This window comes from Lactuca saligna, chromosome 8 (assembly GCF_052625555.1).
Source record: "Lactuca saligna cultivar CGN05327 chromosome 8, ASM5262555v1, whole genome shotgun sequence".
In the NCBI taxonomy this organism is placed as follows: Eukaryota; Viridiplantae; Streptophyta; class Magnoliopsida; order Asterales; family Asteraceae; genus Lactuca; species Lactuca saligna.
Window position 1 is genome coordinate 190,727,284 of NC_136424.1, and position 17,790 is coordinate 190,745,073.

Here is a 17,790-nt window from a genome sequence, read left to right on the forward strand (position 1 = left end):
CCACAGATTATTTTTGCAATTTTACCTTATATTTATGATTAAGCAAATATAATAGTGTAATTCACCCTACATAAATGGTCGATCGATATTACAACAGTCAACATATGGCTTGTTGTTTATCAATCTTTTTTCCTTTGTCGACATAAAATGTTCTATTTGTCCTTATTTAGAAAGACAGCCACGCAAAAGAGAACTTATTGGTGGTTCACAGTGTTTATAAACGAATTAACATAATAATATATTGTATTTATTGAAATGTCAACTAAGCTATACTATATGCATGACTTAATATACGTGTTCTCACTTATGACCAAAGCAAAAAAACTGTATCGGATGTTACACATGCTACACTCATTAATCATAACCATAATTAGTAATTACCATGAATCCACAATTCAACAAGAAAATATAAAAAGCAATCAAGATAATCCAATTAATCTACACGTACGTACGCCTCTAATCCATCATTAAAGACATTAACAAAAGCCTCCATCTCAGTAGCAGAAAGACACAAACCAATCTCCAGGTCTTCGTTCGATTCTTTGCAGGCAGCCATGGATATGGATCCATTAAAATCTATGGAAATTGTTTCATGCTTTTTCGGGTTCCCCAATCCAAAATCCAAATCGTAAAATTTAAGCTTCGGTGTTCCCGCAACCCCTATCCATGACGTTGGCATCATCTTCGCGAACAAATCTTCGAACGACCCAAAATCTTTCACGATTCCATCCTTATCGTTCAAGGTCGTGTGTAGACATTCTCCAAGCAATTTAGCAGCAGTCACGAATCCTTCCTTCCCCATTAAAAGACTGGTTTTCTCCAACGCCATTGTAAACGTAACACAATTACCAAAGTATGCTGCAGGGATCGGTGGATCCAAACGTGCCCTACAATCAATGGTGAAACCAAATAGTTCTGCCTCATCTTTACGTGCTTCTGCAATGCAACTCCAGATATATGCACATGCAACTGTAAAAGATGATATATATACTAACGTTGGAAGTTGGGTCGAAACCAGTTTCTTCAACCGATTCACGACAGTTCGCGTCAAGATAACCGTGACTCGGAGTTTATCAGTTGGCCCAGAAAGGCTTTGTGGTTGATACTCTTCGTTAAAAGTTTCGACCTTTGCGTTCTTCAGATAACTTTCATCTAGTTTCGGGTATTTGACAAGTCGATCATAAACGGGTAAAGTCCCATTACTTAAAAACAACTCATCTGTTCCGGATTGAGCTATCGATGTCCACGCCTTCAAGAAACAAAACCGGGTGCTAGCATCACCCAAGCTATGGTGATTCGTCATTCCAATAGAGAATCCATTGTTCGGAAAAAGTGTAACTTGAACTGAGAAGACCGGGATTGTTATGAAATCGGAGACTTTAATAGTCTGTTTGAGAAGAGGTATAAGATGATAAAACTTGTCACACTCTCGTGGATGGTTTCCTGTAAGATCGTTGAAATCAAGGTTGCATTCAGCAAACGTAAAATTGACTGAATCACCTTCAATGTATCTAATTTCGGGTTTTTGATCAGGAGAAGGAAATATGATCAAGTTACCAGCGAAAGGAAAAAAATGTTGAAGGGTGATCGATAACGAGTTTTTCAGATTAGGAGCGATGGTTTTTGTGAACTCGGTTTTAGTGATTGGAAGCTCATAGAAGAAGAGAGTGTTAATTGGAGGTGAGGTTAGCCATGAGAAGTCGAAAAAAGTCAGTGGCAACGACCTGTCACACACGGTGGCCGGTGGTGGCGATACTTGGGACTCTTCAAGAATAGTCATGGTTGGAAGGGAACCCATTTTGAATCAATTCCCTCGGATGGTTGAGTTTCCCAAAGCTAGTGGAGTTATATGGGGATAAGGAGATGATAACAAATAGTGCCTATCTGTTTTTATTAGGGAATGCACCTAGTAATCATCTTTTACTTTGGTTTTAGTTAGTAGATATATCATATTATGGTTGTATCTTTAGTGTTAAGCTTTTGTTAGATTCTAAAGCCGGTTTAAGATTATGGGAAGCCCCGGATATAACACGTATGTGTAGGTCATATAAAAATATCATCAAATTGCAATCTTCAAAATGTGACAAAATATTATTTTAATGCACAAAAAGGAAACAAATGAAATAAATAAAATGATAAACAATTATATATGTGATTACACTTCGAAATATGAGGAGACAATTTGTATTAAAATAGTTATGAAAATTCAATTCTCTCGTTTGACATATTTCTAGAATATTCGTACAACGTAGAAGAAAATATCTTAATTGAAAAATTAAATAAATTTAAAATAGAATATTAGGCCTTCTTGTATATACACCACGAGAAGATTCATTGGTATGTATACACCTCATCATCTTCTTTTTCCACCATCCTTCCATTTCCAATCCGGAATATTCACAAAGAAGGAATGTGGTCGTCTTGAGTTTAAGCTGCAAGAGAGAAGAAGAGAGGAAGAGAGAAGAAAGAGTATGTGATGAATTGTGGTGGCCAACATGTGAGAACATGTTCGCGATTCCAGATCAGCGCCACGAGAGGAACGAGATTATATGTACGGACATCGAGTGTAGCCACTTGGACCAATAGAGGCTTCGTGATACGTATACCAGTTGTCCTAATCATTTAAATTTTAGTTCAAATAATCATGTAAATTTTTGTTCCACAAAAAAATGTATTATTCAACAAATAAATGTACCTTTAGGTGGGACTTGGGAGGTGCCCAAGTCATAATGAGACTATTATATTAAAAAGTCATGCAGCATCGACATAGTTAGACAAATGGTATTCTTTTTTAAAAGGTTTTATAATTCTAATAAGTTTTATTTATTTATTTATTTATTTTTTTTGAATTTATCAATAAAAAATAAGTTTTTTTCTTACAAGGGGATCTGTCTCAAGGTTGGACGATAGAAGCGAGTGTGCGCAATACATCTTTTGAAGAAGTCCAAAATTTGTATGGACTTTATTAATGATATGTTAGAAAATATCGATTTTAAAGATATTATTAAAAATTTTGCATCTCAAAAAGCTAGAAAAATTATATCTTTTGTAATCAAAAATATTATATTTAGAAGATAGTATAAATATTTTATTTTCAATTATTGAGTTATTATAAAAAGATTAATAAAATTTATGTATTTTAACGGCATTTATTCCTCCTTTGTCTTGGGCTCAAATTATATTATATTTGAAATGACCCTGCTTAAAAGGTTACTCAAATATTTATTATGTTAGTAAGTAATATGGATAAAACACAAAGCACACAAGATATAATATGTACCTGGTTCGGTCTAGGTGATATTTGTCCACGAACAAGAGGGAAGTATTTTCTATTTATGATCTCTCAAACATATATAACAATTATAATTCAACATAGATTCGCCTATCACTCTAGAATTCAAGATACATTACAAATGACTTAGCATATATCCTTATTTATAGACGAGGTATGAGACCTAAAACCCTAATGAACCAAACTCATTAATCAATAGGCACATGAAAGGTGTCAATCAATCACAATCCATCATGCAGTAGTTTTGGGAATCTTTATCCTTGAGATACATCACATGAGCATCAGTAACACACATAACGAAGCATTATGATCCATAATGGTTAATCATGATGCAAGAGTGGCACATCATGATCACGATTGCCCATCAACTAACATGGTGGCGCATCATGCAATATTCCTTGAGCATCTTCACCTTCTAAGCATTCTTGGACAATCTTGAGAATTATAGTGGGCATCATAGCATAAGTGTCTCATCAAGGAATATCATGGCTCACCAAGAATCCATATGGCGTATCCTTGCACTAAGAAGATGCATCAAGCATGAGGATGTTACATCTTGTGCAAGGGATGACGCATCCTTTCCAAGAAGGACACATCCTTTTCCATGTTGACACACCTCCATCATAATTGGCATATTAGGCTTCATGAGCATCGCATTCTCATTCAATGTGGCACACCTTGACAATGAATAGTGCACTTGCTTCTTAAGGTGGCACATCCTCATCAATGATGGTGCATATTTATCGAAAATGATGGATTCGTGCATAGTGCATGACACATCTTTATCATAGAGAGCACATACATGCTACAAGATGCTCTATTCCTTTCTTAGGTGCTATATATCCCCTTTTACAATATATGTTACGTTATCACATGATTTCTTCATTTTTCACATGATTTATTCCCTTCTCAGATGATATGTTCTTGTGTCGTATGCTCCATTGAACTTGAAGTGCTCCACTGACTTCCAAGTGCTCCATGAAGTTGTAAATGCTCTAATCAGATTTAACAATATCCACCTTTACTTGAGTATCCTATAAACTCCACCTTAAACCAAGAACTTCCTATCCCTTCGTGTCACCCATCCCGAAGGGAACTATCTGCTACAAATATCAGCCACATCCAAGTAAAGCTTCAACTTCTCTGTAGGCAACAACTTTATGAACATATCTGCTTGGTTTAACATGATATCCATCTTCAGTATAGAGAGGTTATCGGTTTCTAGAATGTCATGAATAAAGTTCAACTTGAAATCAATATGCATCACCTTCTCATGACACATAGGATTCTTTGCAAGATTCAACCTACTTTGACTATCACAGTATAAGATATGCTTATCTACCTTCAGAACAAAACTCTAAATAAGCCCATGCACCATATATCTTCCTTTATCCCTTTAGTCATTAACATGTAATTTGATTAAGTTGTAGACAAAGACACGATATCTTGTAAAGTTAACTTCCAATTGATGGAACATTTGAGCAATGTAAATATATAACACGTTCGTCACCTACGATTCAACAAATCACCTCTATTTTTTTATTCAACATATATCTAACCAAGTTAGTTTTAGTATTAGCTCCATGCACCAAGAAAACATATGTGTTTCACTTCAAGTATTACAAGATCCACTTGACTGCTTCCTAATAACCGTTGCCATGATCGTTCATAAAACTTCTTACTACCCTAAATGATTAAGCCAAATCAGGTATGGTCCAGACCATAACATACATAGTACAAATGATTCTCATGTACTTCCTTTCATCATTATTTGTAGGTATACTACCCAGACCAACTTTAAAGTGTGTCGCCAAAGGGGTTCCAATTGGTTTAGACTGATCCAAGTGGAATGACTGCAAGACATTCTCAATGTACTTTCATTGACAAATAGACAATCGCCTTGCTCTATTTCCCATTCGAATCTCAATTCCATGTATCTTCTTTGCAACTCCCAAATCCTGTTGTATAAGGTGTCTAAGTCCATAACTATATTTGGTATGTACTTGACCCGACCCGGCATGGTCCATTTGGGTTGCATGGCATCATGCATTTGGATAGACTAAAAGAGAGAAATAACACTTGTGGTTTATTAATATATTATAAGTTCTAATATATTAATAGTATTATTTAATTAGTATTGATCAAGATCTGATTTAGAATTAGTTATGTGATCAAATGATGACTAATTAAATACATGGGTTGATTATGTAAATCATCCATAACTTATATAGTGGGCTATAAGGCTCCATGGATTATCAAGTTAGGTTAAACTCATAGGATGGCCCATGGATGCTCCATGGGACTTACAAACGCATGGGTCATGGAAATGAAGAGTCATGTCACATTAGGGTTTCCATGGTGTAACCATAGATGCTATGCACTATATAAAGAACATGTCGTATACCAAAATCGGTTACACTAAGTACAAGTGAAGGCAAGCAGATTTTTAGAGTGTTATACATTCTCTCAAAGTCATTCTAAAGCATTTGGTGTTGTATGAAGCATTTGAGGAATCACACTTGGGGTTCTAGGCTCTCAAGGTTTTCAAGGAATCAAATCAACTACAAGGTATGTAATTCTAGCCATCTTTCATTTTAAAAGTTCCCTTTGTATGCTAGATAGGATTATGAACCTTGGAAATCGTATTTTGCATGTATTTTAGACAAAAATAGATCCTAGGTTTTCTAGGGTTGCATGTACACTTAGGAGTGTTAGAATACTCAAAACCCTTCAGTGGTATTAGAGGCTAGGCTTGTTTGTTAAATACTTGATGCAAAATAGTGAAAAAATTGATTTTTCAGCTGTTTGCACAGGGACTCGACAAGTCCATGGGGGGACTCGACGAGTCCAAGTGAAAATGCAACCAACTTGGCAAGTTAGTTCGTGCACTCAAAGAGTTAGTCATGCAGATTGTAGTATTTCGATTTTTGCTACTGGAAATGGACTAGAAACAGTACCCTAAATTGTTTTGGTGTTATAAAAACTTGTTTTAGATGTTGTAATGGTTGTTCTAATCCATTTACACTGGCGAATACCAAATTTTCATGATCTTATGTGTTAACATGTTCTTGAAACTTTGATATGGATATTCATGTTCTTATGAGTAATTGATAGATCATAGGAATTACTTGTTTAATTGTTTTATCCGTGATCTTTATGTGTTTTAATGGAGTCCATAACTTGTCCTCAAGTTAAGGGTAACCAAAAGTATCTTTGTCTTAAAAGCCTTTAAAAGAACACATAAGTTATAAAATGAAGAGTCTTCATTTTAATAACTCATAAGTTATGAATTTGAAAGGTTTTGTAAAGTTACAAAACTTGCCCTCAAGTTTTGGAACATATAAAGTCACTTAATAAATATTAGTTCTAATCCCTAGAATTTTAAAAGTTAAAATTCAACCCTTATACTTTATAATATTATAAGTTAATATATATATATATATATATATATATATATATATATATATATATATATATATGTATGTATAAGAGCAAGTCGTCTTACCATTAATAGGTCTCATTCACGAAGCCAATATATAAGGGGGGTATAAGGTTGCTACCTATAAAATGGCTGCTTAATGGGTGTATACTCTCACCCACCACTTCCTTGATCGGTGGAGGGTCGTTAGCCGAACGGGTAGGATAAGGACTTATAAATTATCATTAAAAGTATGATGAATATTATAAAGTAACTAAATGTTTTATTAAATTTCCAATCTTAGTTACTGTAACGCCCGTAGATCCGGGCTAGTCAATTTAGAGGCAATAGGGGTCGAAAACGACTTTTCGACAAAAGATTATTTAGAATAAATAATCTTAACCAAGTTGTAGAATATGTCACAAGGTTTCCGTACATATAAAGAACGCCGAAATCCGAGTTATAACGAAGAAGTTATGGCCCGCCGAAGTTTTTCGGCAAAACCTGCACGGCACCGGAAGACGTAAATAGTGAATTTACGATAGAAGACTTTTTAGCATTAGCAATCTAAACAAAAGTCGTAGAATATGTTAAACTAAGAACATCGATAAAAAGAACGCCCAAATCTGACTTCGTATGAAGAAGTTATGATTTTTCTAAGATTCGGCTTAGCAGTGCACGGCCTGAAACTCGAATTTTAGTTCGAGCGGTTTTTGGCTTACATGACCTAAATGAGAGTTGAAGATCTCATTAATAGGAACTCAACGGTAAAAATACAGACGAAAATGGAGTCCGTATGAAGGAGTTATGAACTCTTCGCGGTCATTTAACAGTCTAATCGCCTCCTACTGTTAAATTTGAGATCGGTCGAGAACTAGCCGACGGAGTCTAAACAAAAGTTGTAGATCTTGATTTTACCTACGCGTGGATATAAAGAACGTCGAAAACAGAGCTCGTATGCGAAAGTTATGATTTTTCTAAGTTTGAGGGCTGATACGCGATAGGGGGTGACGTGGCACCACCAGAATTGGACACGTGGCACCACCAGAAGGCCACCACATGGACCAACTCGGTGAGTAGGTCCCCCCTACTCGGCGAGTCCATCAGATTCCACCCCTATAAATAGAGGTGCCGGGTTCCCTCATTTCCTCACCCCTCACCCCTCTTCTTTCTCTCTCTAAACTCTCTCTCTAAGCTCCCTAACCCCCCTAAAAGCCTAGGTAAACCCCCTAGCACCCGAAGGAAGCCCCGAGGCTCCCGGAGTCCCGAGAAAAGAGCCTTTCGGCTCGGGAACGTTGCTCCAGCGAAGCCCGGTTTTCGAGAAAAATCCGCTGTAAGTGAGCTGTACCTATCCTATCTTTAGTTTAGCATATGTTTTAATATAGGAATGTTATTAGGTCCTTAAAATAATTATTTGGGCTATTATTATGAGTTATATTGAGTGTTATTTAATGCTTATATAATAATAATAATAGCTAGACTATTAATTAGTCACGGTTATCGTTAGACTAAACCCTAGTGGTATTGATACTAGGTTTTATCGAAGGAAATTGTTTTGAGAGTATCGAAGCGCTGTCCGAGTGCTGAGTCACCACCTTTCAAGTGAGTGCATAGTCCCTTTCATGAACATGATTTTAATACAAGTATTGATTGAAGTATTAATTATATGTTTATGTGCGAGTTAATTGATGTTGCTTGAAATTCGTGTTAAAGAACATACCTGATTATATTTGATAATTTAGGATAAAGAGTAGACCTAAATTAAATATGAGGAATATTGGGTAGTATATTCTTACGAGTACAATTGAGTTAAACTCAGAGAATAGAAGTTAGTATATGTCACTTATCCGGGAGTATGGATTAGACATAGTCATTGTCCCTAATCCGAGAATATGGATTTGGCATAATCATTCGTCGTTAATCCGAGAGTATGGATTAGCTATTGTCCCTAGTCCGAGAGTATGGATTAGGCATAATCATTCATCTTTAATCCAAGAGTATGGATTAGTCATTCGTCCCTAGTCCGAGAGTATGGATTTGTTAAATTCGTTCATTTCTGATCCGAGAGTATGGAGTAGGTAAAACGACTAATCTTAGGTCCGAGAGTATGGATAGCCTCGTTGCGAGGATCGACGGGGTGGGATAAGAGTTGTTTATATATATATATATATATATATATATATATATATATATATATATATATATATATATATATATATATATATATATATGTATGGTGAAATTGTATATTTTGTGAATTTTAAACTATATATATGGTATAACATTGTGGGATTGAAATCCCTATGTGCTCACCAGGTTTCCCAACCTGACCCACTCAGTTTATTTATATCACAGGTGTTGATATGAAGTGACATTACACTGAGAGATTTAAAGAGATGTAGACCACTAGTGTGAATAATTGTAAGTTTTGTTTATGCTTATGTTCCTGTATTAACGATGACATCTCAAACGTTTTAAAATGAAATAAATACGTTTCTTCGAAAATGTTTTAATAACGTATTTACCATGTTTTTCTGGGAACAAATTCCGCAACCCTTTTATAAAATAAAGTACTCTGATTTTTATAAAGCATAAACAAAATTGGTCTTTTATCGCCGTGATTTTGGGGATGTCACAGTTACATTAGGAAAAATGTGAATAAGATGCTAATCCATGAAATGACACTTTACACTTTATTTAAGTTGTTGGTGGAGCGTGTGTGGTTAACCGGCACACTGACTTGGAGTTAACAAGGTAGGTAAAGGGTTGCTTAAGGTTTATCATAGTATCGGTGGAGCGTGTGTGGTTAAACGACACATCGATTGAGTGATGAACTTTAAGGGTACCAAGTAATTTGCATGGTTCCTTCACACCTCGTTTGGTGATCCTCGGTATTCCTGTAACATAAACTTGGAGGGGACACTCGAGATTGAAACATGCCTTTGAAAATTTCATTGAATCTCAAAAGAATCTAAAACAAATTAAAACCTCATAATTTATATTTCGTTTTTGGTGGAAATTGGTGAATCGTCATTCACCTACTTTTCAAATACGTCATAGCTTAGATTACGGCATACCTCTTCTAAGTTATGATATATTGTGATTGGATCCTAGCCTTAATATTACATTTGGGTGTTTTATTAAGGACTATCTTTATATCTAAACTAAACTTGTTCTCTTCTTCTCAGATGTCTTACAACAACACTGCTTCTGGCTCAAACCCTACTGACTCCTTTTCCCTCATGAACCTATGTGGGAGGGTTATCTTGATGGTTCCAACTTTATGGATTGGATCCAGAACATCAGGATGGTCACACGCTACGAGGACAAGGAATATGTCCTTGATAAGGAGCTAAAGGATATTGACGAGTCAACTGCTACTCCTGTGGAGATCGCTCAATTTCAGACTCATGAGAGAGATGCCACGAAAGTGGCTTGTATCATGATGGCCACCATAACATGCGAGCTCCAAAAGTCATATGAGGACTACTACCCTTTTGAAATGCACCAATATTTGATGGAAAGATACCATCAAAATTCTCGTCAAGAGAGGTATTACATCATCTGCTCCATGATAATAACCCGTATAAAGGACGGTGAACCCATCATGGGCGATATGCAGAAAATGCAAATGTATGTGGACGGTTTACTGAAGCTTAATGTGAACTTCCCAAAGAAACTTGCAATAGATATCATTTTTCTATCCTTACCCTTGTGTTATGATCAATTTCGCATGACATACCACATGAATAAGGAAGAAGTCACAGTCAGCAAACTTCAAGGACTCTTGAAGACTGTTGAAAGTGGTCTAAAGGGGAAGTCAGTTGTTAACACTCCTACTCCTAGTCCAAACTCTGCCCCTGTCTTGGAAATCAGGAAAGGTAGAGGGAAGAAGAAGAAGAAACCTTCAAAGGGTACCAAGGGTAAGACCCTTGATGGCTCCTCTTCAAGTGGAACCAAGAAAGGTTTCGTCACTCCTTCTTCTGACCCAAAAGAGGCTGAATGCTTCTATTGCCATGAGAAGTCTCATTGGAAGCAGAACTACCCAAAGTACCAGCAAGATGTGAAGGATGGGAAAGTGAAACCCAACCATGCAGGTATTTACACTATTCTTTCTAGTAACTCACCTTATTGTAACTCTTGGGTCCTTAATACCGGTTGTGGTATTCATATCTGTTCTGATTTGATAGGACTAAGAAGAAGTGAGAATGTGGAGCATGGAAAGATAAACTTGATCATGGGGAATATGAAAGATTCACTTGTAACCAAGATTGGAGTCTATTCCTTGTTGCTAAGTAGTGAGTTTACTTTACATTTGAATAAATGTTGTTATTCGCCAGAAATGGCAAGAAATATTATTTCCTTTTATTCTTTGTACAAAAAAGGGTTTACCTTTATTTTTGATAATGAAAATGGTTGAATAAATGCTTTATTTAATAATGTTCTTTATTTTAGTGCATTACCTTATGATGGTGTATATGAAGCTGTATCTATTGTATATAATCTAGGAAATAATGTGTTGTTATTGATTCTTCGAGTAATAATAACACGGATAAAGAATCATTATGGCATTATCGTCTTGGACATGTGAGCAAGAAACGCATAAGCTAACTCCAAAAGGATGGAGGCTTGGAGTCATTTTACCTAAAGTCCAATGATAGTTGTGAATCATGCTTACTTGGAAAAATGACAAAGTCACCCTTCACTAGTTCTTGTGAAAGGGGTGAAGGTTTGTTGGATCTTGTACACACGGATGTGTGTGGACCCTTCAAAACTGCCATAAGGGATGATAATCGTTATTATTTGACGTTTACGGATGAATATAGTAGATATGGATATGTCTACTTAATCAAGCATAAGTTAGAGACTTTCGAGAGGTTTAAAGAGTTTAAATAGGAAGTCAAGAATCAATTGGGCAGGAACATTAAGATGCTTCGATCCGATCAAGGTGGTGAGTATCTTAGCATAGTGTTCCTCGACTATCTTAAGGAATGTGGGATTATCTTACAATTGACACCTCCCAGGACACCGCAGTTGAATGGTGTGGCTGAGAGGCACAATCGAACCTTGATAGATATGGTTTGTTCCATGATGAGTAGAGATTCGCTACCAATCTCATTTTGGGGGTATGCCTTAGAGACTGCCGCCCATATCCTTAATCTGGTCCCTACAAAGAAAGTTGCCAAAAATCATCATGAGATATGGATTGGTAAAGTTCCCAAATTAGACGACATCAAGATTTGGGGTTGCGAGGGTTTTGTGAGATGCGAGACTCATGATAAGCTTTAACCTCGAAGTGAGAGGTGTATTTTCATCGGCTACCCACATAAACACTTTGGTTACCTCTTTTACAAACCTAGTGACAATGTGGTCTTTGTAGCAAGGAGTAGTGTCTTGAGAGAGAGAGAGAGAGAGAGAGAGAGAGAGAGAGAGAGAGAGAAAGAGAGAGAGAGGGGGAGAGATAGAGAGAGAGTTTATAAGCCAAGTAAACAGTAGGAGGCAAATTGACCTTGAATAAATTCAAGAGTCAAGTGATGAAGGAACTTCAAACCTTAGCACTCAACCTAAGGAGGAAACTCCTATTGAGTCAATTGACAAGTCTGAACCTTTGAGGCCTTCCACAAGGGTTAGGAATGCACCTAGGCATTATTATGGTTTCCATATTACTGTGAAAGGTGAGACACTTATCAGTGATGAAACATTGGTAAGTCTAGATGAACCTAACAGTTATGCGAAAGACATGGCAGGCCCCGAGTCAGCCAAATGGAAAGAGGCAATGGACTGCGAGATACAGGACATGTACAACAACCAAGTTTGGAACTTGGTTGACAATGTTCTAGGTCTTAAGACAGTTGGGTGCAACTGGATCTTCAAGAAGAAGACCGACATGGATGGTAATGTACACACATATATGGTGCGACTGGTTGCAAAAGGCTTTTCATAAACTCCAAGAGTTGATTATGATGAGACCTTTTCACTAGTTGCAAAGATTAAGTCCATTAGAGTACTGTTAGCCATTGTTGCATTTCATGATTATCAAATATAGCTAATGGATGTCAAAACCGACTTCCTTAATGGAAGTTTGGCTGAAGATGTTTACATGAGTCAGCCAGAGGTTTTTGTCAGTACATAATACCCTAATATAGTGTCTAAGCTCGAGAAATACATTTATGGATTGAAACAGGCACCTCGCAGATGGAATCTTTGCCTTGATGAGAAATTCAAGGAATTAGGATTTTCGAGGAGAGAAGATGAATCTTGTGTCTATGTCCAGGCTAGTTGGAGTATTGTCAGCTTTTTGGTACTGTACGTGGATGACATACTACTCATAGGAAATGACATCCTAACCCTGCAGGAAGTGAAGTCCTGGATTGGGAAGTGTTTCTCTATGAAAGACCTAGGAGAAGCCGCCTATATTCTGGGGATAAGGATTCTGAGAAACCGGACTAAAAGACTAATTGGACTTAGTCAAAGTATCTACTTGGACAAGGTGTTGAATAGGTTCAACATGCAAGATTCCAAGAAAGGAGAGTTAACCATCCAGTGTAACGCTAGAATGTGCAAAACTCAGAGCCTGAGATAGCAGAAATGAGTCGAGTACCTTATGCTTCGGAAGTAGGCTCGATCATGTATGCTATGACTTGTACTCATCCTGATGTGGCCTTTTCCTTGAGGATGGTTAGCAGATATCAGGGGAACCCTGGCAAGGCTCACTGGACTGCAGTGAAGAATATCCTCATGTACCTGCGAAGGACTAAGGACTAGGTCCTTACCCTCGGAGGGATTGATGAGTTGAGAGTTATAGGGTATAGTGATGCTAGCTTTCAGACTGATAGCGATAATTTCCGCTATCAGTCGGGCTGGGTCTTTACCTTAAACAGAGGAGAAATTACATGGAAGAGTTCTAAGTAGGAGACAGTAGCTGATTTAACTTGTGAATAAGAGTATATAGCAGCAAGCGAGGCAACAAAGGAGGCTCTATGGATGAAGAACTTCATTGGAGACCTTGTAGTTGTACCAGCTATAAAGGAGCCAATGGAAATTTTATGTGATAGTGAAAGTGCAGTTGCCTTAGCTAAGGATCTAAGGGATCATGGGAGATCCAGACACATAGACAGAAAATACAATTTCATCAGACATCGAATAGAAGAAGGACTCCTCATGGAAAAGAGGGTATCATCGGATGAGAACCCAACAAATCCCCTCACGAAGGGACTTAGTGGGGTTATACATCACCAGCATGCACGGAGCATAGGGCTGAAGGATGATATTAGTTTTAGTAGTTAGATAATTTTGAAATTTGTAAAGAGCAATTGACATTTGATGATGAATAAAAGTTGTGTTTATTTATGAGTAAAGTGTTTGTATCTCTTGTGAACCGTTTACTATATTTGTTTTTCTTGTTTTGACTTCCAGAATAATTATGGTTGGTATATCATATTATTCGAATATCCATAGTCAGTCATATGTTGGAAGTAGGTATGAATCAAGACTGTATGAGATGGTTGCAGAGGTCTAAGCTGTTGGACATGGCTACGACACTCATGAGTGCTTATAAGTTCTAAGCATTGGACTCAACACACACTCACTGGTATCACTTGATGAAATTTATCTTGATTGATAGTGAGATGGTAATATCATATAAGTCTTCAAACCTAGAGATATGACTTGTTGGCTATGAGTTGGTTATGTATTGATGGTACAAAAATGCATTGGTAACTCGATGTTATAAAACATACTTTTGTGTGTGATTTAACAAGTAGTAGAACAAACATATGAGTCGAAGTTTATATGTTCCTTATTGGATTAGAAGCGATATATGCGCGCCTCGATGATTTTGATTTGACCTATGTACCGGGCCTGGTTAGAACTAAGTTGACGTGTTCAATTAAGTTCTTTGTCAAACAAATGAGAAATCGGAAAACAAACTGCTGGATAACAAGTAAGACATTGTTCCTTATATTTTTCTGGTTGATATCTTGAATAGCGGATTATATGATCACTTATCTTTAATGGCGCATCTGATGGGTTTTGAGCATTCTAACACTTCCTAAGTGTACATGCAACCCTAATAACCTTGGATCTATGTTTGTCTAATTGTCATGCAAAGTTGAATTCCAAGGTTATATTCCTATCTAGCATACATGGGGAACAATTTTAACATAAAGTATAGATAGAATAACTTACCTTGTTATTGTTTGTGTTCCTTGAAACCTTGTGAGCCTAGCACCCCAAGTGTGATGCCTCAAATGCTTCACACAACACCAAATGCTCTTGGAAGAACTTATGAGAGAATACTCACTTCTTCAAAATCGGCCAAGCCCTCTTATTTCTTAGTGTAGCCGATTTTGGGAGGAGAACATATTTCTTATATAGTGTTGACACATCTAGGGTTAAACCCTAATGTGTCATGACTCTTCATTTCCATGACCCATGGGTTTGTAACTCCCATGGAGCATCCATGGAGCATCCTATGGGTAGAACCCAACTTGATAGTCCATGGAGCCTTTTAGCCCACTATACAAGATATGGATGATTTACATAATCAACCCATATATTTAATTAGTTATCTTTTGATCACATAATTAATTCTAAATTAATTCTTGATCAAACTAATCAAATAATATTATTAATATATTAGAACTTATAATATATTAATAATCTCCAAGTGTTATTTCTCTCATTTAGTCTATCCAATTGCATGGTGCCATGCAAATCCAAATGGACCATGCCGGGTCGGGTCAAGTACATACCAGAAATAGTTATGGACTTAGACACCTTATCCAACAGTCTCCCACTTGGATACGTCTAATAACTATTACTGCAAGTATGACTTCAGGAACCGATCGGCAATCGTAGCTCTTTACAAGGTTTCTCGAAACTGAGAAAATGATGGTACGCCATTTAAGATAAGTGATCATATAATCCTCTGTTCTAGATATCAGTCGGACAAATACATGGAACAATGTCTTACTTATTGTCCAACAATTTGTTTCCCGATTTCCGATTTGTTTGACAAAGAACTTCATTGAACACATCAATTTAGTTCTGACCGGGCTCGGTACATAGGTCACAACAAAATCATCGAGGGGCCCAGATATCAGCTTCTAATCCAAGAAGGAACAGATAAACTTCGACTCATATGTTTGTTCTACTACTCATTGAATTACACACAAGAGCACGATTTATAACATCGAGTTACCAATGCGTTTTTCGTACAATCAATGCATAACCAACTTGTAAGTAACAAATCATATCTCTAGGTTTAAAGACTTATATGATATTACCGTCTCACGATCACTCGAGATAGAATTCCATGAAGTGATCTCACTTATGAGCACTCATGATTGTTGTAGCCTTGTCCAAGACCTCTACAACCAAACATGACAGTCTTGATTCATACCTACTTCCGACATATGACCGACTGTGGAGGTTTGAATAATATGTTATACCAAACAAAATTATTCTGGAAGTCAAAACATGCAAAAGAAATATAGTAAACGATCGATAAGAGATAGCAACACTTTACTCATAAATAAAACACTTTTATTCATCATCAAATGTCAATTACACTTTACAAATTTCGAGGTTATCTAACTACTAAATCTAATATCATCCTTCAGCCCTATTCTCCGAGCATGCTGGAGATGCTTAACCCGAGTCAGTCCCTTCGTGAGGGGATCTGCCGGATTCTCATCTGATGATACCCTCTTTGCCACGAGGATTCCTTCTTCGATCCGATGTCTGATGAAATGGTATTTTCAGTCGATGTGTCTGGATCTCCCGTGATCCCTTGGTTCCTTGGCTAAGGCAACAACACTTTCACTATCACAGAAAATTTCCATTGGCTCTTTAATAGCTGGTACAACTCCAAGGTCTCCAATGAAGTTCCTCAGCCATAATGCCTCCTTTGCCGCTTCGCTAGCTGCAATATACTCTGATTCACAAGTAGAATCTGCCACTGTCTCTTGCTTGGAACTCTTCCAAGAAATTGCTCCTCCATTTAAGGTAAAGACCCAGCCCGACTGAGAGTGGAAGTTATCCCTATCAGTTTGGAAGCTAGCATCACTATACCCTAAAACTCTCAAGTCATCACTCCCACCGAGGGTAAGGACCCAATCCTTAGTCCTTCGTAGGTACTTGAGAATATTCTTTACCGCAGTCCAGTGTGCCTTGCCAGGGTTCCCCTGAAACCTGCTAACCATGCTCAGGGCAAAAGCTACATCAGGTCGAGTACACGTCATAGCATACATGATCGATCCTACAGCCGAAGCATAAGGTACTCAACTTATTTGTGCTATCTCAGCCTCAGTGCTAGGGCTTTGTGTCTTACTCAGTTTGGCGTTACTCTGGATGGGCAACTCTCCTTTCTTGGAGTCTTGCATTCTGAATCTCTTCAGAACCTTCTCCAAGTAGGTACTTTGACTAAGTCCAATTAGTCTTTTACTCCGATCTCTCAAGATCCTTATCCCCAAAATATAGGCAGCTTCACCAAGGTCCTTCATAGCGAAACACTTTCCAAGCCAGGACTTTACTTCCTGCAGGGTTGGAATGTCATTTACTATGAGTAGTATGTCATCCACATACAATACCAAAAAGCTAACTATACTCCCACTAGCCTTGACATATACATAAGATTCATCTTCACTCCTAGAAAAGCCAAATTCCTTGACCTTTTCATCAAAGCAAAGATTCCATCTGCGAGGTGCTTGCTTTAATCCATAAATGGATTTCTCAAGCTTACACACTCTATTAGGCTACTTGTTGCTGACAAAACCCTCTGGCTGACTCATGTAAACATCTTCAGCCAACTTCCCATTAAGGAAAGCGGTTTTGACATCCATTTGCCAAATTTCATAGTCATGAAACGCGGCTATGGCTAACAGAACCCGAATAGACTTAATCTTGGCTACCGGAGAAAAGGTCTCATCATAATCCACTCCAGGAATTTGAGAGAAGCCCTTTGCAACCAGTCTAGCCTTATAAGTGTGTACTTTACCATCCATGTCGGTCTTCTTCTTGAAGACCCATTTGCACCCTACAGTCTTTCGACCTGGTACATTCTCAACCAAGTTCCAAA

At 37.4% G+C, this 17,790-nt stretch overlaps 1 pseudogene; it reads right to left on the bottom strand.

Moving 5' to 3' along the window:
• Nucleotides 1–354: 354 nt before the first annotated feature.
• LOC145011627 (malonyl-coenzyme A:anthocyanin 3-O-glucoside-6''-O-malonyltransferase pseudogene) lies at nucleotides 355–1,911 on the bottom strand (annotated as a pseudogene).
• Nucleotides 1,912–17,790: the final 15,879 nt, after the last annotated feature.